The 22,300-nt window shown below is 42.8% G+C and overlaps 1 protein-coding gene across 1 annotated transcript in view; it reads right to left on the bottom strand.

The window, feature by feature from the left end:
* The window catches only part of aven (apoptosis, caspase activation inhibitor), a 66,171-nt gene that overhangs the window by 27,384 nt on the left and 16,487 nt on the right, over nucleotides 1-22,300 (bottom strand). The gene's annotated exons all lie outside the window — the stretch shown is intronic.

Here is a 22,300-nt window from a genome sequence, read left to right as displayed (position 1 = left end):
TCTGGTGCTCTCTTTGAAAGGCTGTGGATGTGGGTCAATGGAAATTTCCAAAACTGAAATTGTTACGACTTTTGTTAGGGAAGGCAGTCGAGGAAGATTAAAAAAGGCCAACAAATAGAGTCGAAGTACAGACCAGCCACAATCTAACAGAGTGGAACAGGCTTGAAGGGCTGAATGGTCTAATTCCATTCCAATGAGAAGGACTCAGTTAGAGTAGGAGAGGGGGAATTGAGTCTTTATTTCAACTCAGGGAGGATATATGGAGGAGGCAGAACATATATAAAGGCTAATTTGAAGCTTTGGAATTCAATGAACCTCATCAGTCCATTTCTCCAGGGAAGTTGGAGCTTTCAATCGGCAATGGTTAGGAACAGATCAATAATATTCCTATAAAAATCACAGTACCATCTCAATTTTAATGAGGTGATTCGAAGTATCTCTAATTCTCCTCCAATCACCCCAATCTTTACTGCAATTCACACTTCATTATCTTGTTTCAGAAAGAGGTTCTCAGTATTCCTTAAACAGCTTCATCAAACTAAAAGAACTTGTGTGGAAAGAACTTAAACAAAAGAAAGAAAAATTAGCACCACTAAGATCTTCATTTACCTACAGAATTCTCCTTTATGATTGAGAACAAAAAGAAACTTGATATGATGAGGGTTTTCTCTCTGTTTCAGTTGACTCAGATTTAAAAATCTACAAATATGGTCTTTTTTACAATTGAAATGTCATAAAAGTTCAAAGAGATATGTGGAGGCAGCTTTGTTAGGACAGCCATGGTTAAAGTTACAAGGTAGTTAAACATACCGGGCAGAATCTTCCAACTTGTAATTTCTTTTTACTCTATCCTTAGTTAGGAAGCCAATGTTCAGAATGGACCAGGCAAACCCACATCCATTACTTGCTCTCCCAAAGAAAGAAATTTAAAATCTAATGAATCCAGTTCAAGGTCCCCATAAGAGAGACAAACAAGATCCAAGCTGACCAGATGAGACATTGTACCCCATCTTGAGCTTGATCTGACACTTGATTACAGAACATCTTGGGGGGAGGGGGTGGCTTGCACCATCACTCTGCACCCTATCCTACCCTTTATCATTTCCTTCTCCCCTATATACACTGTGAATGGTATCTATGGCTCACAAGAAACGATACTTTTCACATGTATCCCAGTACATGGGACAATAACAAATCAATCTATCTGCTGTTGGGGGAGGGGAAAGAAAGGGAGGGGGCGAGGGGGGGCTGCTACAGCTGGGAACGTCGGCTCCACAGAGATAAGAACATAAGAAATAGGAGCAGGAGTAGGCCATCTAGCCCCTTGGGCCTGCCCCACCGTTCAATAAGATCGTGGCTGATCTGAAGTGGATCAGTTCCACTTACCCGCCTACTCCCCTTAATTCCCTTATCGATCAGAAATCTATCTACCCGTGACTTAAGCATATTCAACGAGGTAGCCTCCACCACTTCAATGGGCAGAGAATTCCAGAGATTCACTACCCTCTAAGAGAAGAAGTTCCTCCTCAACTCTGTTCTAAACTGAGCCCCCCTTATTTTGAGGCTGTGCCCTCTAGTTCTTGTTTCCTTTCTAAGTGGGAAGAATCTCTCTATCTCTAGCCTATCTAGCCCTTTCATTGTCTTATATGTCTCTATAAGATCACAGAATAGAACAGATAGAATCATAGAAATCCTACAGTGCAGAAGGAAGCCATTTGGCCCATCGAATCTGCATCGAGCACAATCCCACCCCAGAGCCTATCCCCATAACCCCATACATTTACCCTGCTAATCCCTCTAACCTACACATCCCGGGACTCTAAGGGACAATTTTCCATGGCCAATCCACCTAACCTGCACATCTTTGGAGAGCGAAGCTCCTGGAGAAACCCACACAGACACGGGAAGAACATACAGACTCCACACAGAGAGTGACCCAAGCCAGGAATCGAACCTGGGTCCTTGGCACTGTGAGACAGCCAACCACTGTGCCGCTGGACTTTAAAGGGTGCCCCAATCTGCGGTGGAAAAAAACTCAATAATGCTCCCCAGAGGGCCCCACCCCCCTGCCAGTGCCACCCTGGCACTTCCAGGCACAAGACAGGCCACTCTTTTGACTAAATCTGAGTTAAGGATTCTAATATTCCACGTGGAGCTTTGTAGTGTTGCTTATTATACAGGTACATCAACAAAATCAATCTGTATTGATAGTGCAATAATGCAGGAGCTGTAACTATATTGTTCGCCAGCAAAACTGTTCATGCTTTAAATAGATTAAAGAACAATTAGTTCCAGTCATTATCATTTGCGACTCTACACAAAATGGTCACTGTCATTTCTAGATAAGAACTGGATTGCATTCACTGATAGCTTCTCACTGGAATTAAAATTAGCACTCCAAGTGCCTTAAGGATGCTTGGATAGCTAATTCTGTTCATCAGTAAATGCAGTGTACCAAAACTGTCTCACTGCAACGTACTAAATACTTTTTATAACTGGGTCTGAAACTTGTTAATCACAGTGATGATTTGCTATAGATTGCCAATTAGATTTTATTGTGATGAATGGGCAGCGTTCCTTCCGAAGCAATAACTTCCTAATGCAATTTTTACATGAACATACAAGGAAGATTACATCCACGACTGATATAGCTGTATCTTTGTCATTTTTCTTTTAAAGAAAAGCATTTAATGATGTTTTGCGCTTTAAAATTTGACAGCCTAACACCGTAACCCCACACACTTATCCCACTAATTGCTCTAACTTACACATCTTGGGACACGAAAGGGCAATTTACCACGGCCAATCCACCTGGTAGCCTGCACATTTTTGGACGTGGGAGGGAACTGGAGCACCCGGAGACACAGGATGAACATGCAAACTTTCAAACGTGCAGGGGATGGAGGGTGTGAGGGGGCATAAGAGAGTGTGAAGGAGGAACGTTATTGTGTTTGAGGAGTGTGTGTGTGCAGGACCAGAATGTGTCCAGAGATCTGGCTCACTCCTGGTATCAAGGTTCTTATTCACACACACACACACACACACACACACACACACACACACACACACACACACACACACACACACACACCCCATCATGCACTCTCACGGTAAGTAAGGATGAGTAAGTCAGCACCCTGTGACACATGCTCTCAGGAAACACACACTCTCACCCAACTATACGCTAAAACTTCCTTTTTAATACTTTCTTTTCACTCAGAAGTTGTTTCTTTTCATACAAAATTTTATTTTTAAAATCATGTGTAATGCTGTACCAATCTTTATCTTTCTGAAATTGGTTCCCCTGAGACAGGAGATGTTTGAAATGTGACCCTCTGCACGAAAAGGTTGGCCAAGGCTGTACTGCAGTCATCATTGTCAAGTGGTTTTAAAGTTTATTTATTACACTCACAAGTAGGCTTACATTAACACTGCAATTAAGTTACTGTGAAAATCCCCGAGTCACCACACTCCGGTACCTGTTCGGGTATGCTGAGGGAAACTTTAGCACGGCCAATGCACCATAACCAGCATGTCTTTCAGATTGTGGGAGGAAACAAGATTATACAATTACAGCAATTTACTTTACTATTAAAGAACTAACTAAATCTAAACTGCAATCCACACAAATAATTTCAATTCAACATTGAGGTGTTGATTTTAGCAGAGTGCATACTTGGCAAGGCAGAAATACTCGGGAAGTGATCTGCTACGAATTAAGTACTCTCTGTCATCTTCATATCACGATTCCCAATCAGAGACATCTGGCATTTTCAAATCGCTTTAGGTCAGGATTTGCCAAGACGGCACAGATGATGATCTCTCAATGTCTACAGCACATTAGCTGCAGGCACCCACGTTGCTCAAATACAATCCCCGCCAAAAGCAAGAGGCAAGACCGTCTCTTGCTGCACCAGCCACATTACCCACACATTGGACTTCACCAGGCTGAGACACGAGATCTGGGTCAGCCCTGAAGGTTCACATCTCATGAGAACGACACCGCCTGCGTGCATACTTGGTGCTGTGTTCAGGTCCCTCATGTTGAAAGCCGCATGACTGATTTCTGATCGTGTCCTGAAGTTCAGTGCTTTCTCTTTCGAAAAAAAAAGACTTTTGTAACTCTTGTTTTATTCTTTGGCGGGACTGGCAAGGTCAGCATTTGTTGCTCATTTCTAATTGTCCTCGAGGGGCACAGGAAACACAGCAGCTTCTTCAACATTATAGGCATTCACTGAGAGTTGAAAGTAAATCCCTTCCATAGCTTTGTGATTGAATCATTTTCAATCACACGCCTCCATCCAGCACGACAATGGAGCTTCTGAATGTGATGGCTTTAAAATTCCACAAACGTTTCAAGCAACCTTGAAGACAGATGGGGGGTCTTGTTGACTTCTTTAGTCTCACAAGTGGAACTACTTCTTGCAGCACTGTATGGTGAGCAAACTGCTCCCCAGTCAAACCAGTCCAGATGTAAAACAGACAAAGAATTGGTCATTATCCCCAAAAGCATCATGAGGCCCAACTTTTGTAACATTACCCTATATCTCTGCCAACATAAATCTATCAAATTTTACTGCAAATTGATAAATGATGCTTCAATTCATTTTATGTGACAACATGCAATTTGCTCCTAACTGGTCCCTCACCCAATCACGTTTGCATCACACCATACATTCGCAGTTGTATCATCAATTATTGCTTTGCTCTTTCATACTATTGTCGAATAGTGCAGGCCTGCCCTACTGGCCCATCAAGTCTGCATCAGTTCTTCGTAGGAACGATCCCATTAGTCCCACGTCATCCCCATATCCTGGTGACTTTGCCTCCCTCAAATATTAATCCAACTCCCTTGTGAAGGCAATTATTGAATCTGTACCCATCGCCCTAACAGGCAACACATTCCAAATCCCAACCACTCATTCTGTAAAAACATTTTTCCTGATGCCACCTCTGGTTCTTTTATCAATGACTTTCAATCTATGCTCCCTGGCTGCTGACTTTTAACTCATTGTAAAGTCTCTCTTTATTTTTCATGATTTTAAATGCTTCTATTGATTCGTCTCTCATCCTTCGCCTCTGCAGATCAAACATAGCTTCTCCAGTCTATCCATGTAAGTTTGCTGACGACACCACCGTGGGTTGGATCTCAAACAATGATGAGAAAGAGTAGAGGAATGAAATAGAGAATCTGGTGAACTGCTGCGGCAACAATAATCTCTCCCTCAATGTCAACAGAACAAAGGAAATTGTCATCAACCTTAGGAAGCATAAAGAAGAACATGCCTGTGTCTACTTTAACAGGGATGAAGTAGAAAGGGGCGAGAGCTTCAAGTTTTTAGGTGTTCAGGTCACCAACAACCTGTCCTTGTCCCCCCATGCCGACACTATAGTTAAGAAAGCCCACCAACATCTCTACTTTCTCAGAAGACTAAGGGAATTTGGCATGTCAGCTACAGCTCTCACCAACGTTTACAGATGTACCAAAGAAAGCATTCTTTCTGGTTGTATCACAACTTGGTGCGGTTCCTGCTCTGCCCAAGACCGCAAGAAAATACAAAAGGTTGTGAATGTAGTCCAATCCATCATGCAAACCAGCCTCCCATCCACTGACTCTGTCTACACTTTCCGCTGCCTTGGTAAAGCAGCCAGCATAATTAAGGGCCCCATGCACCTGAGACATTCTCTTTTCCACCTTCTCCCGTCAGGAAAAACATATAAAAGTCTGAGGTCACGTACCAACTGACACAAGGACAGCTTCTTCCCTGCTGCTGAGAGACTTTTGAATGGACCTACCTTGCATGAAGTTGATCTTTCTCTTCATCCTACTTATGACTATAACACTGCATTCTGCACTCTCTCATTTCCTTCTCTATGAATGGTATGCTTTGTCTGCATAGCATGCAAGAAACAATAGTTTTCACTGTATGTTGATGCATGTGACAATAATAACTCAAATCAAAGTAACTGTGAGCTCTCATCCCTGGAACTACTTGTTGCAACTCTCTTTTCTACCTTCTCCAGAGTCTTCACATCCTTCCTAAAGTATGGTGCCAAGAACTGGACACAATCCATGAGCTGGACTGAACCAATGTCGCATATAGGTCTAGCATAACTTTCTGTTTAAGAAACTCAATCAAGTTAATCAAACACCAATTTACCCTGAACTAATGTGTGCTGCCTCTACTTCATTCGTCCACATTGCTCCAATCACCTGGTAACTTTTACCTGGACGACTGTTTCTCCAGCTCCTACTTTAAACTGAATGGCCTGTCATTATCAGGTTATCATTCTTCCTCACTCTGAGCAAGGATGTAATATTTCCAATCCTCTGGTTCTTTGGCACCGCCTCTGTAACTAAGGATTGGAAGATTATGTCAAGCGTCTCCAAAGTTTCCACCCTTACAGCCAGCAACATCTAGCTTTTAGTACTTCCTGCCTTTCGGGTACCTCGTCTTCATCTCATCCAGAATTCCAATGACCTCCCTGTTTACCATAGCTTTGGCAGAGTCCTTTCTCTTGGCAAACACCGATGCAAAGTATTCATTTATTGCCCTCAGCCATACCTTCTGTCTCCACCAATTGGGTGAGTAAACGGAGCTGAGTCCACAAAAAGATCAGCCATGATCATATTAAGCGATGAAGCAGGCTCGAGGGGCCAGATGGCCTACTCCTGCTCCTAGCCCTTATGTTCTCCATTTGAACATTTTAGTCTCTGATCAGTTTTGTCCTGCGACAATTCTTTCACTAGTAATATACCTAAAAGAAACTTTTATAGTCCCTTTTATGTTAGCTGGCAATTTATTCTCATTTCTGTCTTTTTGCCTTTTACACTTGTCCTCTGCATTAACTTGATTTTTCTTTGCACTGTCACATTCAGCCTGATTCTCCCTCATATCATCTGGTATGTACTACAACCACAATACTCGTAAAAGTTTGGAATGCAAGTTCAATCCTGAGTGCAGGTACTTGCCTGTTTGTTCACCATGGCTTAGCTGGTAGCAGTCACACCTCTGTCCCACAAGGTCAGGATTCAAATCCCACTCCAGGGACCTGGCGCAAAAATCAAGGCTGATGTTCCTGCGCTGCACAAAGGGAGTGCTGCCCTGTTTGAGTGCTAATTTTCAAATGGGTGTTAAAAAGAAGCCCTAATTGCCTACCAGGTTGATGTAAAAGTATTCTGAAGGAGGGCTTTATTTATCCCTCAATCAACATCTCAAAAAACAGATTATCCAATCATTATCACTTTGAAGTTTGCTGAGTGCAAATTGGTCACCACATTTCCTACATTACAACACTGACTACACTTCAAAAAAAGTACTTCACTGATTGCAAAGTGCCTTGAGACATCCAGTGGTCGTGAAAAGCGCTGTATATTTGATTTGATTTGCTTCATTATTGCCACGTGTATTGATATACAGTGAAAAGTATTGTTTCTTGCACATTATACAGACAAAGCATACCATTCATCAAGTACCTACGGGAGAAGGAAAGGAGAGGGTGCGGGATATGGTGTTACAGTCATAGAGTGTGGAGAAAAATCAACTTAATATCTGGTAGGTCCATTCAAAATTCTGACGACAGCAGGAAGGACACTTCTTGAATCGGTTGGTATGTGATCTCAGACTTTCGTACCTTTCTCCCAATGGAAGAAGGTGGAAGAGAGAATATCCGGGGTGCGTGGGGTCCTTAATTATGCTGGCTGCTTTGCCAAGGCTTGCCATGGGAAGTGCAGACACAGTCAATGAATGGGAGGTTGGTTTGCGTGATGGGCTGGGCTACGTTCACGACCCTTTGTAGTTTCTTGCGGTCTTAGGCTGAGCAGGAGCGAGACCAAGCTGTGATACAACCAGAAAGAATGCTTTATATGGTGCATCTGTAAAAGCTGGTAAGAACAAATAAACGCAAAGCTTTCTTTCTCTCTTTTTTGAAGTTTTGCTCTTCTATCCAAGGTTAAGGTTGGCAGCTTGTGGAAGCTCTCTGTGAGCCACGACAGGACTCGATAAGGGTGCCCAGTTTCTAACGTACATCAGTCTGGACTCAGAAACTAAACACAAACTGATCCTGGCAGGTGACACGAAGCTAAAGCAAAGGAGAGATCAAACCTACAGAAGCACAAAATGGACCTACAGCGGAGGTGTGAACAGAACACAGGTAAATAAGGTAACAATTGAGGATAACATGACAAGGTAAGAAAACAGGTTCAAACTGTGATGGTTACATTTAGGATTGATGTCAGCAACAATTTTGCCACATAACTGGCTGTTGGGACCTCTTGTTGAAGTTGTACAAGACATTGGTAAGGCCATGCCTAGAATACTGTGCACAACTCTGGTCACCCTATTATAGAAAGGATACTATTAAACTAGAAAGAGTGCAGAAAAGATTTACTAGGATGCTACAGGGACTTGATGGTTTGAGTTATAAGGAAAGGCTGGATAGACTGGGACTTTTTTCCCTGAAGTGTAGGAGGCTGAGGGGTGCTCTTGTTGAGGTCTATAAAATAATGAGGGGCACAGACAAGGTAGATAGTCAATATCTTTTCTCAGAGGTAGGGGAGTCTAAAACTAGAGGGCATAGGTTTAAGGTGAGAAGAAAGAGATACAAAAGTGTCCAGAGGGGCAATTTTTTCACACAGAGGGTGGTGAGTGTCTGGAACAAGCTGCCAGAGGTAGTAGTAGAGGTGGGTACAATTTTGTCTTTTAAAAAGCATTTAGACAGTTATATGGGTAAAATGGGTATAGAGTGATATGGGCCAAATGTGGGCAATTGAGACTAGATTAGGGGTTTAAAAAAAAAGGGTGGCAAGTTGGACCAAAAGGCCTGTTTCCACGCTCTCTGACTCTTAGACTAACTGAATGACTCTTAGACTAACTGAATCGGTGTGTGGGAAATAGTGGATTTGAAAACAACAGGAGCAATTTGACATCACATAGGGCAATTGTAGATTTTTCTTTTTAGGTGTTTAAGCTCAGATGGATCAGAATGCCTTTCTTGGTTTATCTATCTTGTGAAGTCCTTTGAAGTTTCAGAAGCAATTTCATTTAGTGGAGGCTCTTTGTAGCTGTTACCACAGTACAAGCATTGTTTTCATCCTCAAAATAGCTTCCCTCATCAAAAGGTTCTTGCTTCCGAAGCGGAGGACGGACACTGGTAATCCCGTCAAAGAAGTGACCTGTGTGGTTCAGAACAGAACAGTGCGTGTTAGCTTGCTGCAGAGCCCAGAAAAACCTTTCCGGCAAAAAGAATTTCCAATAAAGCTTTCATAATCTGAGATGAGTCCTTCAATCTGCTATTCAAGCTTACTTTTTTTTTAAACGTTACACTATAATCATTCTTCCAGGCCATTTTCAATTGGATTTTCATTGAATTGTGTGCTGCAGGTATGTTTGCTGATGTCTTGGTGTATGATACATTAAACAGCACTTGCAAAAAAGTGCACTGAGGATTTTCCATACTGTTTTACGTGCAGGGAGCGGTGCAAATTGACGTGGTCCATGTTCTTCTTTGGCTGAGGCTTATGCCAACTCAAGTAAAGCAATTTCTCACTTAAAGTCCTAGTTCCATTCCTTAAGACAGTAACCTTAAGTGAAATTACTTCAAGTGAATCTCAGGTTCCCACTGGAATCAATGTGAAAGCTGGAGTTTGGTTTCTTTGGACAATAAGTGTTCAAAAGAACACACATACAAGTTGCAATATTGTACAGCACTGTGTATTCCTTGTTGAAACAGCTTCCAAAATAAATCACTAAAGTATAAAATAAATACTGTAGAAATTCAATTTAGATAACAATCACCAGACTCTTTTTCTTCCTGAGCAGTCCCTCCTGACTTACTACTACTCCTGTTGATTGGACATATCAGCCATCTCAAAACTAACGCACAATCTGCTGAATCTACCATGTGCAAAGTAGGTGATGCTTGGAACGTCAGGATGAATTGTTTGGACACCCTCTCCGCCACCTCAACTTTTTGTCTGTTGTTCCTGAAGAAGTCTCTCAATGTGTTCAGTGCCTTTCTGAATGAACTACTCTATTTCAATCTGTCACTGTGAGATAGTGGAGATGTTTGACCTCTTCAGAGGTGATCTGAGCATGTTGCAGTGGAGATGGCTTTGAAAAAATTAAGGCCAAGTCTGTTCCTTTGAGAGATGGCTGTGCTGGTAGCCCATCTGTCTCGTCACTGGCTCTGGAGATTTAAAGGCCCCAATGGTGGTGCTTTGAGGTGTCTGCTGCTGGTTGTCCAAGTCTCAGAAACACAGTGTGGAGTGCGGAGATTATTGCTGTCCAATCAACCATGATCTTTGTCTCAGATTGGAGATCATCATCATCATCATCATCAAGTGCCCTTATTCTCAGCAGATCACTGGCCTTGGCACATTGGAAGCAATGATAAATTTCATCGTCTACCTTCATCAAGTGGGAGTTCAAAGACTTGGGAGAAACATCCATTGATCTTACTCAATGAGAGGTGGTGTCATGATACGGGAGCTGTTTTCTGGATGTTGGTAAAGGCCTATTTTCACATACACTTTGAGTGAGTGCAGACACAAGAGCCTTCTGTATACAGAAGCTCAATGATTGAAGTTTGAGTGATTTGGGTGATATTAGGCAGTGTGGGTTGAACAGCTGGGTCCTGATGGAGTTAATGGAGTGGAGGGCTAGAATCAGCACCTAACTTGAAGAATACATCCAAGGACTACTGGACAGTTTTCTTTTCCTTCTGTTGGTAATGTCCTTATAATGCCGTCATGGAACATCCTGTTCACTTTGGCACTGCGCTCCCTGTTTGGGTCGACCTTTTAGACAATTTCCACAAAATTTCAATGTTCCTTGAAAGTCGTTTCACAGGCAGGTCACAAGAGGATGGTGTTTCAATGAGATTTTCCTTTTCAACTCATTGACGCTCTGGCGTAAAACATTAAGTTTTCATCAGACAATTTCTCTCCGTGGGACACTCCCACCAGGCCAGTCTCATTCCAACTTCAAACCAACTTGCCTCACCACGGTCATGATCTCCTGCTGAACTTCAGTATCCCAAGATCCTCTGTGGTCACTGATACACTCAGGGCATGTTTTCCCCCAGACACCAATCAAACATGGTGACAGAACGTCAAAAAAAAAACCTGTGGGCATAAATCCCATAAAACTGTGCTTCCACGCTTGAAGATAAAACATTTTTTATGTGCACTCGAATGCTTCTCCTCACACTTGCTCCAAAATAATCGTGTCACATGGCTCTATATCACATCCAGTGCAAAACGAGGTTAAAATGAAAATCCCGATGCTAAACGCACATAGCAGCTCTATAAAACCGTGCAATGTTAAAGTGGGATGACTTAAGATGGGCAACTTAAAGCAAGGACTTACTGTAGTGGGTCCTCTATTCTCTCAAATGGATTTCTGACCAGTGTCTTTGAACTGTTTGGCCTTTAAGAGTGAATGACCTGAAACCATTCAGAAAAGCGGTACCGATTTTACCCGAGGATATCATCATTTATTCCGTATTACGTTATTTCATCACCAATTCCCATTCCTCCCATCCAATAATAAAACACGGATATTCTCAAAAAGGCAACTGAGAAAATTGTAAAATCCTTCATAACCAACATAATGAGGAACAAGGAAATGATAGACTGTGAACAAACAGATGTTACTGATCACACCTGTAGCCAATAGGTTGAGTACTCATACAAAGGCAGACCTAACAAATTTCCAGTCTAGACCACAGAGGCCTCTCTCTTACTTATCGCGCTTCTGCCAATACATCTGTTTAATTCTGCAGGCAGATGTCAGACAGCTTGCAGAGAACCTTCTTTTAATTTGATTGCTTGTCATAAACCTTTATTGCAATTTTCGTAAATCACTTTTTACAGATCATAGCACTTTATAGCTAGCTTGATTTCAAACAAGTTACAAAGTGATCTACTTTTCAGCGGATACAGTGCAAACTTCAAGTTAATTAGAAAACTTAGCACTTTCTTCAAAATAAAACTGAAATTGCCAAAATAATTGAAACTTGGAATAATATCTCCAAATGGACTGATGTTTTAACTGGCACCATCTGTAAACGGCGTGGTCCTCAGTGCTAACAGGCAGAGAACAATGCAATAAGACGACAGATTCGGGGATGCTTTTAAGTAGAATCGTCCATTCTAGCAGACATAACTTCTACTCTGCCTGAAAAATGCTAACACAATGAATGACTGACTTTTTATTTAACTAGCTGTTAACAATTTACCACTTGTTGGACGGCATAGTGGTTGGCAATGCTGCCTCACAGCGCCAAAATCCCGGGTTCGATTTGGGTCATTGTCTGTGTGGAGTCTGCATGTTCTCTCCGCGTCTGCATGGGTTTCTTCCGGGCGCTCCAGTTTCCTCCCCCAGTCCGAAAGACATGCTGGTTAGGTGCATTGGCCGCGCTAAATTTTCCCTCCGTGTACCCAAACAGGCGCTGGAGTGTGGCAACTAGGGGATTTTCACAGTCCAACACATTGCAGTGTTAATGTAAGCCTACTTGTGACACTAAGAAATAAACTTAAAAAGACTTAAACTTTAAGACTTTAAAAGGATCCGAAGGGAAAAGTGACACTGTACAGTAAAATATAGAAGTTGGCAGAAGGAAGAGTTTGATACGGAGATTTAGTGGCATCCGTAGCTAATTAGTGATGACAACTGACTGAAAAATTAATCAGTGCAATGCTTCAAGTCAAAATGGATCATAAATTTTACCAGGCATGTGTATTTACCAAAACAGTATAACCCCACTTCATTCTACTCAGTAGCTCTTACAAAGAACAAATATTGTAATGCAAACACAAGTGGTTCTAAAGGCAGTAATTTCGACACCAGGTTATTTCAACTAAACTCATATCTACAGCATCTAACAGATGACAGAAATTAAACATAATAAATAATGTCTCTGATCACTTAATTTTCTCCAAGAGATTTCCCTTAAATATAGCCAGACTTGCTTTTATCGAGTGCTTTCACCGCGGTTTAGGAAGACCCACTGCCAGATGGACAATCCGGAATGGTAGCATTATATGTTCCTGAACCAGTAACCCAGAAACCTGGGTGAATGAGCCAGGGACATGTGTTCAGGCAGCTGCAGTAATTTAAATTCAGTTAATGAAATGAATCTGGAAGAAAGAGTTAGCATTAGTAATGGTTACCAATGGACCACTGATTAAACTCAACCAGATTACTAATGTCCTTTTCAGAACGGGATCTGCTGCCATTGTCACCCAGTCATAGAATCCCTACAGTGCAGAGGGGGGCCATTCGGCCCAACGAGCCTGTACTGACAACAATCCCACCCAGGCCCTGTCCTTATAACCCCATGCATTTACCATAGCTAATCCGCCTGACACTAAGGGGGCAATTTAACAAGACCAATCAACCTAATTTGCACATCTTTGAAGTCTGGGAGGAAACCGGAGCACTTGAAGAAAACCCATGCAGATATGGGGAGAACGTGCAGTCTCCATGCAGTCACTCAAGGCCAAAATTGAACTCCGCTCCCCGGCACTATGAGGCAGCAGTGCTAACCGCTATGCTGCCAGTCTGTTCTGTATGTGCCTCCAGACCGTAAGAAATTACTGTTAACTGTCCTCTGAAATGGCCTACCAAGCTGCTCAGTTGTATCAAATTTCTACTAACAAGTTTAGTAAGTGTAAAACAGGATCAATGGACATCAACCTGGGCATCAGGCTGGAACAAAACAAAGACCCAACCCAGTTGACCCTGTAAAGTCCCCCTCTCATTGGGAGAACTGCCCTACTGGCTCATCAAGCAACACTCTGGCATAATCATGTCACTGAATCGTACCTTTGAGTTAATGTCCCAATCTCTATCACCATCCCCAGATACTGGTGTGTGCGCAACTGGTAGAACAGACACAGTGGAGTGGCAAATGGTGTACAGTTGGGAGGAAGTGATCCTGGGAGTCCTCGACATTAACTTTAGAATTGGAAAAGAATGCATCTTAATAGGAAAAAGGGGGAGAGACAAAAAAGCTAAAGGGTACAAATCTAAAAGGGGGGTGGAGGAATAGAACGAGTCTCGCAGGTTTCTGTGCACAAAGCATTGAAGCTGACAAGGCAAGTTGAGAAAGTGTTAAAAAAATGCAAACCGGGTCCTCAGCTTGATAAGTACAGCCACAGTACACAACGTCAAGAGCCAAAAGAGAAGACAGTGGAAAATCTCAGCAGGTCTGGCAGCACCTGTAAGGAGGGGAAAGAACTGACATTTCGAGTTCAGATGACCCTCTGTCAAAGCTAAAAGGCATAGAAGGTATTTATACTGCAGGGGGAGGGAATGAAAGATGAGTCATAGCCACAGAAACCAGGGGAAAGACTACTATTGGCTGTCCATAAAGAGAATATACGAAAGACAATAAAGAAATAAAAGGTAGAGAACAGTAAAACATTCAGTAAAATAGAATGACCAACACTAAGAGAGAAATGGGAAGCAGTGAAGGTGGATAGAGGGGGAGAGAGATACGGAAATCCTGTTGGAGAGGAGAACAGTACTTCTTTAAGGTAGGCATTCCTGGAAGAGAAGTAGCAGTGAGTTAAACACTGGCTAAAAGCAAAATACTGCGGATGCTGGAAAATTAAGAAATTATGATGAACTTTTACAAAATGCTGCTTTGGTCTCAATTAGAGTATTGTGCCAAATTCTGGGGACCACACTTTAGGCAGGACATGAAGGTTTTAGTGAAAGTACAGAAAAGATTGATGAGAATGGTTCCAGAGATGAAGCGCTTTAGTTAAGTGGATAGACTGTAGAAGCTGGGGCTGTTCAGCTTGGAGAAGAGAACGTCGAGGAGAAGTTTGATAGCAGTGTCCTATTGAGGAGTCTGGACAGAGCAAGTAGGGAGAAACTGTTCCCATTATTGCTGGGATGATCGGGAATCAGTGACCACTTACTAAAGGTGACAAAGCAACTAACACCAGAGAGCTTTCTCTTAGACAGTGAGTGCTTAGGATCTGGATTGCACTGTCTGAGCAGGTGGTGGAGGCAGACTCAACGAGGCTTTCATAAGTGAATTGGGTAGAGAAAAGAAAATATCTGCGTGACCAAAAGGAGAGGGTGGTGAAGGGGGTTCAGCTAAATTATTCTTGGAGAGAACTGGCAAGAATATGATGGGCCAAATGGTCTTTTGCATTGCTGCAACCATTCAAATTCATCTCCAGACCCCATGAAGTCTCACAGCATCAGGTCAGGAATTACCACCTATCATCCTCATGTACTCTTCAATGTTGAACAACTGTTAGAAGAAACTAGTGCTTAGAACATGCCCTGGGTAGGGACATCAATATTCAACACTAAGAGTCATGTAGTAGCACCATCCTTGACAGCACTGGCCAATTTCTGAAGGATATAGACGCCAGGTCAGGCCTGAGGTAAATCAGAAGAGAACCAACAGACTTACTCGGTCTCTTACTCACCAGCCTACTTGCTGCAGATGCATCTATCCATGACAGTATTGGTCAAAGTGACCACTCCACGCTCCCCAAACAAACTGAACATGGGCCTTATCTCTCACACTATCAAAACTTTTCACAATTTCAAACCCCTCTATCAACTCTGCACATAAGCTCTTCCACTCTTTTGGAAGGACTCAGATCTCTCTTCAAGTTACATTTTACCAACACAGACTTTTTCCAGCACTTTGCATGACTTCGATATTCTTTTTATAATTGGATGCTCAAAATTACAGAGTACTCTTCACAGTGCCTTAAGCAATATTTTGTACAATTTGTTTATTACTCTCAAAAAGTAATATTTAAATTAGAGAATTGCAGCTCGTACTTTTGAAAACTATGCTAACAATTTGTCGTCTGAGGACAAGTACCAATCAATTCAATAACAGCTTCTTCCCTGCTGCTATCAGGTTTTTGAATGGACCTACCTCGCATTAAGTTGATCTTTCTCTTCCCCCCCACAGCTACCGTAACATTACATTCTGCTTTTCCGAGGCAGCCGAAAGTGTAGATAGAGTCAATGGATGTCAAATAATCACATTAAACGCAACTCTGACTGTAACACTACATTCCGCACTCTCTCTTTTCCTTCTCTATGAACGGTATGCTTTGTCTGTATAGCACACAAGAAGCAATACTTTTCACTATACTAATACATGTGACAAAAATAAATCAAATCAAATGGCTATTCTATATTTTTCTAAGGTGTTTACTAATTGCATCCCATATTGTGGGCTCTGGTATCTCACTTTCAACCCAGGCAAGACAAACTGGCCTGCAAGTTTCTGTCTTTCCCCTTTCTTGGGCGCAGGAGTGAATTTTAGTCGCATCCAATTAAAGTTATGAAGTTTCAAAATCAATTGTTTCCCTATCTCGGACCAAATAATGTTGTCGTAGGGCAGGCAAAGGCCTAATGGTATTATAAATAAACTATTAATCCAGAAACTCAGCTAATGTTCTGGAGATCCAGGTTCGAATCCCGCCACAGCAGATGTTAGAATTTGAATTCAATAAAAAATATCTGGAATTAAGAATCTACAGGTGATCATGAAACCACTGTTGATTGTTGGAAAAACCCATCTGGTTCACTAATGTCGTTTAGGGAAGGAAATCTGCCTTCCTTACCTGGTCTGGCCTACACGTGACTCCAGACCCACAGCAATGTGGTTGACTCTCAACTGCCCTCTGAGGGCAACTAGGGATGGGCAATAAATGCTGGCCAGCCAGCAACGCCAATGCCCCATGAATGAATTTTTTAAAAATGTAGGTCTCTAACCCTGGGAATATGAGTACATATTCAGATGGCCAGCCTCCAGTTAACACATTCTGTGATTAAGCATTTTCTCATCAATTATTGTGATGAAATGTGCCCAACACAGGATAGCTTTTGATGTGTCAGCCAATTTGAGGTTCCAGATATCTATGACCAGCCTCTCTATCAACATTTTCCCATTAGAGGTTTCGGCAAAACAAGTTAAGTAGATAAAACATACAAACAATGAAAAGGGCAGGTGTAAGAGCAGGCAAAAAAATACAGCATCTCCGAAGTTGCTCACCATATAAAATAATGGTTTGCATTGCACAATATTAAATCAGCTTGTTTTAACATATAAGCTCTCTTAATCATAGAATCATTACAGTACAGAAGGCGGCCATTTGGTCCATCGAGTCAGTACAGGTTCTATCCCCATAACCCCATGCATTTACCCTGCTCATCTCCCTGACACTAAGGGGCAATTTAGCACAGCCAATGCACCCTAACCCACACATCTTTAGAGTGTAGGAGGAAACCTGAGCACCTGGAGGAAACCCAAGCAGATATGGGGAGAACGTGCAGCCTCCACACAGATAGTGACCGAAGGCCGGAATTGAACCTGGGTCCCTGGCGCTGTGAGACAGCAGTGCTAACCATTGTGTGAAAAAAGATCAATTATTAGCCAGACAATGGAAAAGAAAACACAGCAGCCGGCAGGTTAAAGTGGGAGATGCTGACAAAACAAAACAAATGCAAGCATTATTATCACAGAGGCACGAACAATGGTAAATTACGGCAGATTAAATTTATTTTGACAGTTCTATTTCAACCTTTCTCCATGCAAATGTCATGTCCCTATTCTCACAATGCAGAAAAGGCAAGTCAGTCAAACCGCACACTGAGATACAGAATGAAACAACTGGACCATCATCAAAAGTCTCATCAGACTCCGGGGCTGAGGAGCTATTCTGGTGTCTTAAGAGATTGCATCTGAGCTCTCAGCTTTCCTTAATGAATGCTGAAATTATAGTTATAATATCATGTAAATATTAGACTATAAAAGTTAAGAAATTATCATTCAAAAAAATCTAGTAAGAAGTCTCACAACACCAGCTTAGAGTCCAATAGGTTTATTTAGAATCACGAGCTTTCAGAGCACGCAGGTGAGTCATCTGAGGAAGCAGCAGTGCTCCAAAAGCTCGTGATTGCAAATAAACCTGTTGTACTTTAACCTGGTATTGTGAGACTTCCGACTGTGCCCACTTCAGTCCAACACCGGCTCCACATCTTAAAAAATCTAATTTTGTTCTCAAAACCAATTTGTCTCGCACTACTTATTCAGTAACTCCCCTTTTGGAATAGTACCCAAAAAATCCTCACACTTAAAGCTTTCTTACGAGTTCAGTTACTACAGATCCAGCGCTAAATGTAAGCAGCTTTTGCTTATTCATTAAGATTAATAGTGCCAGTCTTCCTAACCAACCTTGCTTCACATTTTAAGTGTAGTGACCACTGGGGTCTTCTCATGGCGGATACTGGGCGAGCTGTCATGGAAGGTGTAAGTGGAAAGGGTGGTGGATTAGAATGAGTTGCTATTAAGTTGACAGAGGGGCTATAAGGAGCTATGGGATGGGTAGAGGGCCATAAGTTGGCATGGAGCATGGGGAGGCCTTGAAGGGTGGGAAGAGGGGATGGAGAATGTGAGAGGCCATGGAGGTGGTTAGAGGGACATAGGTCGACGTGGAGGGTGTGAGGGGGCATGATGTGGCATAGGAATGTGTGGGGGGGATGGGTGAGGCCTGGAAGGCTACTTTTGCTTTTATTCTTCCCTTCCCCTTCTTCCTTCTCCTCCTCTTTCTCTCCCCCACCCCAGAGTGTTGGATCTCCAAGGCAGGCCTTTTTCACAGCATGCCTCAGAACCTGGCACCCCCTGTGACTGCTTCCAAACCCTTTCTGGGGTGGCAGGCTCAACTCCCACTTCACGCCATCCCAAAATCCAACCACGCGTGTCACTTTTTCCACGAGTGTGTTCACAAAGCTGCGAACTGTCCCGACTCCATATTCCTAACTTGGGAAGGAAAAATTAGGATGTACTGTGAAATTTGAACTGTAATTTGATAAAATAAATGTGGACCAAATGTTTCTTCTTATGGGACAATCTAGAACAAGAGGTCACCAGTATAGATTTCGAGATTTGTGAGGAGGAGCTACTTCCTGCAGAGAGTGAAGAAGTTGTGGAACTCGTTGCCCCATAGCATGGTGGAGTTCGAATCGTTGAATGGTTTTAAGAAGGAGATAAATATATGTCCAATAAAAAAGAAGGGTTAAAGGGACATGGGAAACAGGTGGGGAGGTGGATTTGAGACCAGGAAGAGATCAGCTATGGTCTGATTGAATGGCGGAGCAGGCTCGAAGGGCTGAATTTGCCAACTTCTGCTCCAAATTCCTATGTTCCTAACTTAATGTTCTTTCACAAATACTATGAAAAAATTATGTTTCAGCGGGTGAAAGAAGCTTGCTTCACTTCTTACACGTTAAGGGAATGAAGGGACACAGGAATTCTGTGGGAAAGTGGAGTTGAAGTAGGGCATATCAGTCCTAATCTTGCTGAATAGTAAAGCAGGCTCGAAAGGCCTTTAGGCCTATTACTGCCCCTACGTCTTACAGTCTAATGTCCGAATGCTGGAAAGAATAATGTTGGAATTTCAAGCTAATTTACAGTGTCCAAACATGCTCTTGGGGTACTGGGCAATTTATATTCAGAAAATATTGCCAAACTGAAAATCTGAAATTCTCACCATCAACCTTGATTAAATCCCACAGAGTTTCTGGGTTTTATGTATCTGATATTTTTATTCCCATTAACTGACAAGTCAGAACATGTCCAGCAATCCTTTTAGCGCCCTCTCTCAAGTGAATAAATCACTTCGAAGAAGAGAAAGTATGTGTGCATAAAAATCTACTTGGAAAAATAAAATTTGACTGTTTTTACTAGCACGGTGGCACAGTGATTAGCACTGCTGCCTCACAATGCCAGGGACCCGGGTTCGATTCCAGGCTTGGGTCACTGTCTGTGTGGAGTTTGCACGTTCTCCCTGCGTTGGCGTGGGTTTCCACTGGGTGCTCTGGTTTCTTCCTACACTCCAAAGATGTGCAGGTTAGGTGGATTGGCCACAGTAAACGCGCAGGAGTATGGGGATAAAGTGGAGGAGTGTGCCTGGGTGGGATGCCCTTTTGGAGGAGAGTCTGTGAAGACTCGATGGCCCGAGTGGCCTCTTTCTGCCCTGTAGCTATTCAATGGTAAGTGGTTCAACCCCTGGATAAGGAAAGAAGGGGTTTTGGAGCACAGATGTGAACTGCCCGTGGGAAGGATGGGGAAAGTGTCCATGTTTTTTGTTAACCTGCGCACTGCACGGAACAGTTTTCACAGCCAACAGGGCATTGAATTCAAAAATGAATTCTGCGGAAGCCAAAACCTCTGTTAGTCTATTTGATGGTGAACTTTCCTGGCACCTCACTGCTGGAAGCTGCAGCAGTTAGCTGTGTCATGTGGCATCAAGACGACAGCGCTCTGAATGCACAGAATCTAAAAAGTTCCTGTAAACCCAGCTGAAAATACCAAACACCGAGCAACATGGTAAATGATGGGTAGCAACAACTCAAAATAATAAAAACTGTTTACCCCAAGATAGAAAAACAAACCTTTCTGCCTTGACAATCTGAAGCTGAATTTTGTTCTTCTTTCAGCTCCTCCCGTTTTTCTTGGGGTCACACAATGCTGGTTGATCACTCTTCTCCGGCTCCTCCTGTCAGTCACTCATTCCTCTTCCAATCACGTTGTGTTTCAATGGCTCCCCAGCACGTGGGGCGGCTCAGCGGCTCAGTCGTTAGCACTGATGCCTCACAGTGCCAGATACCTGGATTTGATTCCCAGCTTGGGTCACTGTCCATGTGCATGTTCTCCCCATGTCTGCATGGGTTTCCTCCAGGTGCTCCAGTTTCCTCCCACACTCCGAAAGACATGCTGGTTCGGGACATTGGCCATGCTAAATTCTCCCTCAGTACACCCAAACAGGCACTGGAGTGTGGCAAATAGGAGATTTTCAGCCTACTTATGACACTAGTAAATAAATCTTAAACTTTAAAAATAAAATCTGCTCATCTGGTTATTAGGCGGTTCTTTCTTTCCTTGGCAGTTCCACCTCCATCACTTGCTCTCTCACTTTACCTCCCACTCTCCAAACCAGATAACCATACCTTTTCTATCTCTTCCCAACTACGTTCTTCAATGCTCCCAAAATTTTTACCCCCCCCCCCCAACCTTTCATCTGTTGGTTCCTGAATTTCTCCTTCCTCGTTACTCCACAAGTACGGACAAACAAATTAGGAGTGGGAGAAGGCCACTCGGACTCTTGATCCTGTTCCGCCATTCAGTGAGATCTTGGTTGATCTGATCAAGCCACATTTCTGTCTACTCCTGATAACCTCTCAACCCCCAGCTAAGAATCTACCTCACTTTGCCTTAAAAATATTCAAACAGTCTACTTCCATTGCCTTTTGAGGAAGAGAGAAAAAAATGAACTCCATCAGTATGATAGCCTAGTGATACTATCACTAGGCTATTAATCCAGAAACTGGATTCTGGATCAAGATAATGTTCTGGGGATCCGGGTTTGAATCCCATCACAGCAGGTGGTGGAATCTGAATTCAATAAAAAAAATCTGGAATTAAGAATCTACTGATGAGCATGAAACCATTGTTGATTGCCGGAAAAAAACCATCCGGTTCACTGATGTCCATGAGAGAAGGAAATTTGCTGTCCTTACCCGGACTGGCCCTCATGTGACTCCAGAGCCACAGCAATGTGGCTGACTCTCAACTGCCCTTGGGCAACTGGGGATGGGCAATAAAGCTTGGCCAGCCTGCGCCATCCATGTCCCACAAATGAATAAAAAAAAGAACGATCCCTTATTTTTAAACCATGACCCCTAATTCGAATGTCTTTCCACAAGGGGAAACACATTCACTCTGTCAAGAGCCCTCAGGATCTGACAGGTTTTAATCAAGTCATCTCTTGCTCTTCTAAATTTCTGTGAATACAAACCTAACCTCTCCAACCTTTCCTCATAAGACAACCCGCCCATTCCCTCTGAATCACAGGGCTCTGCAATCTCTCACCATTTAGATAATAAGCTTCCTTTCATTCTTCCTGTCAAAATAGACAATTTCACATTTGCCAGATATTTTCCCACTCATTTAACCTAGCTATGTCGTTTTGCAGCCTGCTTACATACTCTTCAGAATTTCTTTCCCTACCTATTGGGCAACACGGTGGCACAGTGGTTAGCATTGCTGCCTCACAGTGCCAGGGACCAGGGTTCGATCCCCGGCTTGGGTCACTGTGTGGAGTCTGCACGTCCTCCCCGTGACTGCATGGGTTTCCTCCAGATGCTCCAGTTTCCTCCCACAGTCCGAAAGACATGCTGGTTAGGTGTATTGGCCATGCTAAATTCTCCCTCAGTGTACCCGAACAGGCGCTGGAATGTGACGACTA

Source organism: Carcharhinus amblyrhynchos, chromosome 14 (genome assembly GCF_965287045.1).
Source record: "Carcharhinus amblyrhynchos chromosome 14, sCarAmb.v2.hapA, whole genome shotgun sequence".
In the NCBI taxonomy this organism is placed as follows: domain Eukaryota; kingdom Metazoa; phylum Chordata; class Chondrichthyes; order Carcharhiniformes; family Carcharhinidae; genus Carcharhinus; species Carcharhinus amblyrhynchos.
The sequence above is the reverse complement of the archived record's forward strand: the minus strand, read 5'-3'. Positions and strand labels throughout refer to the sequence as shown.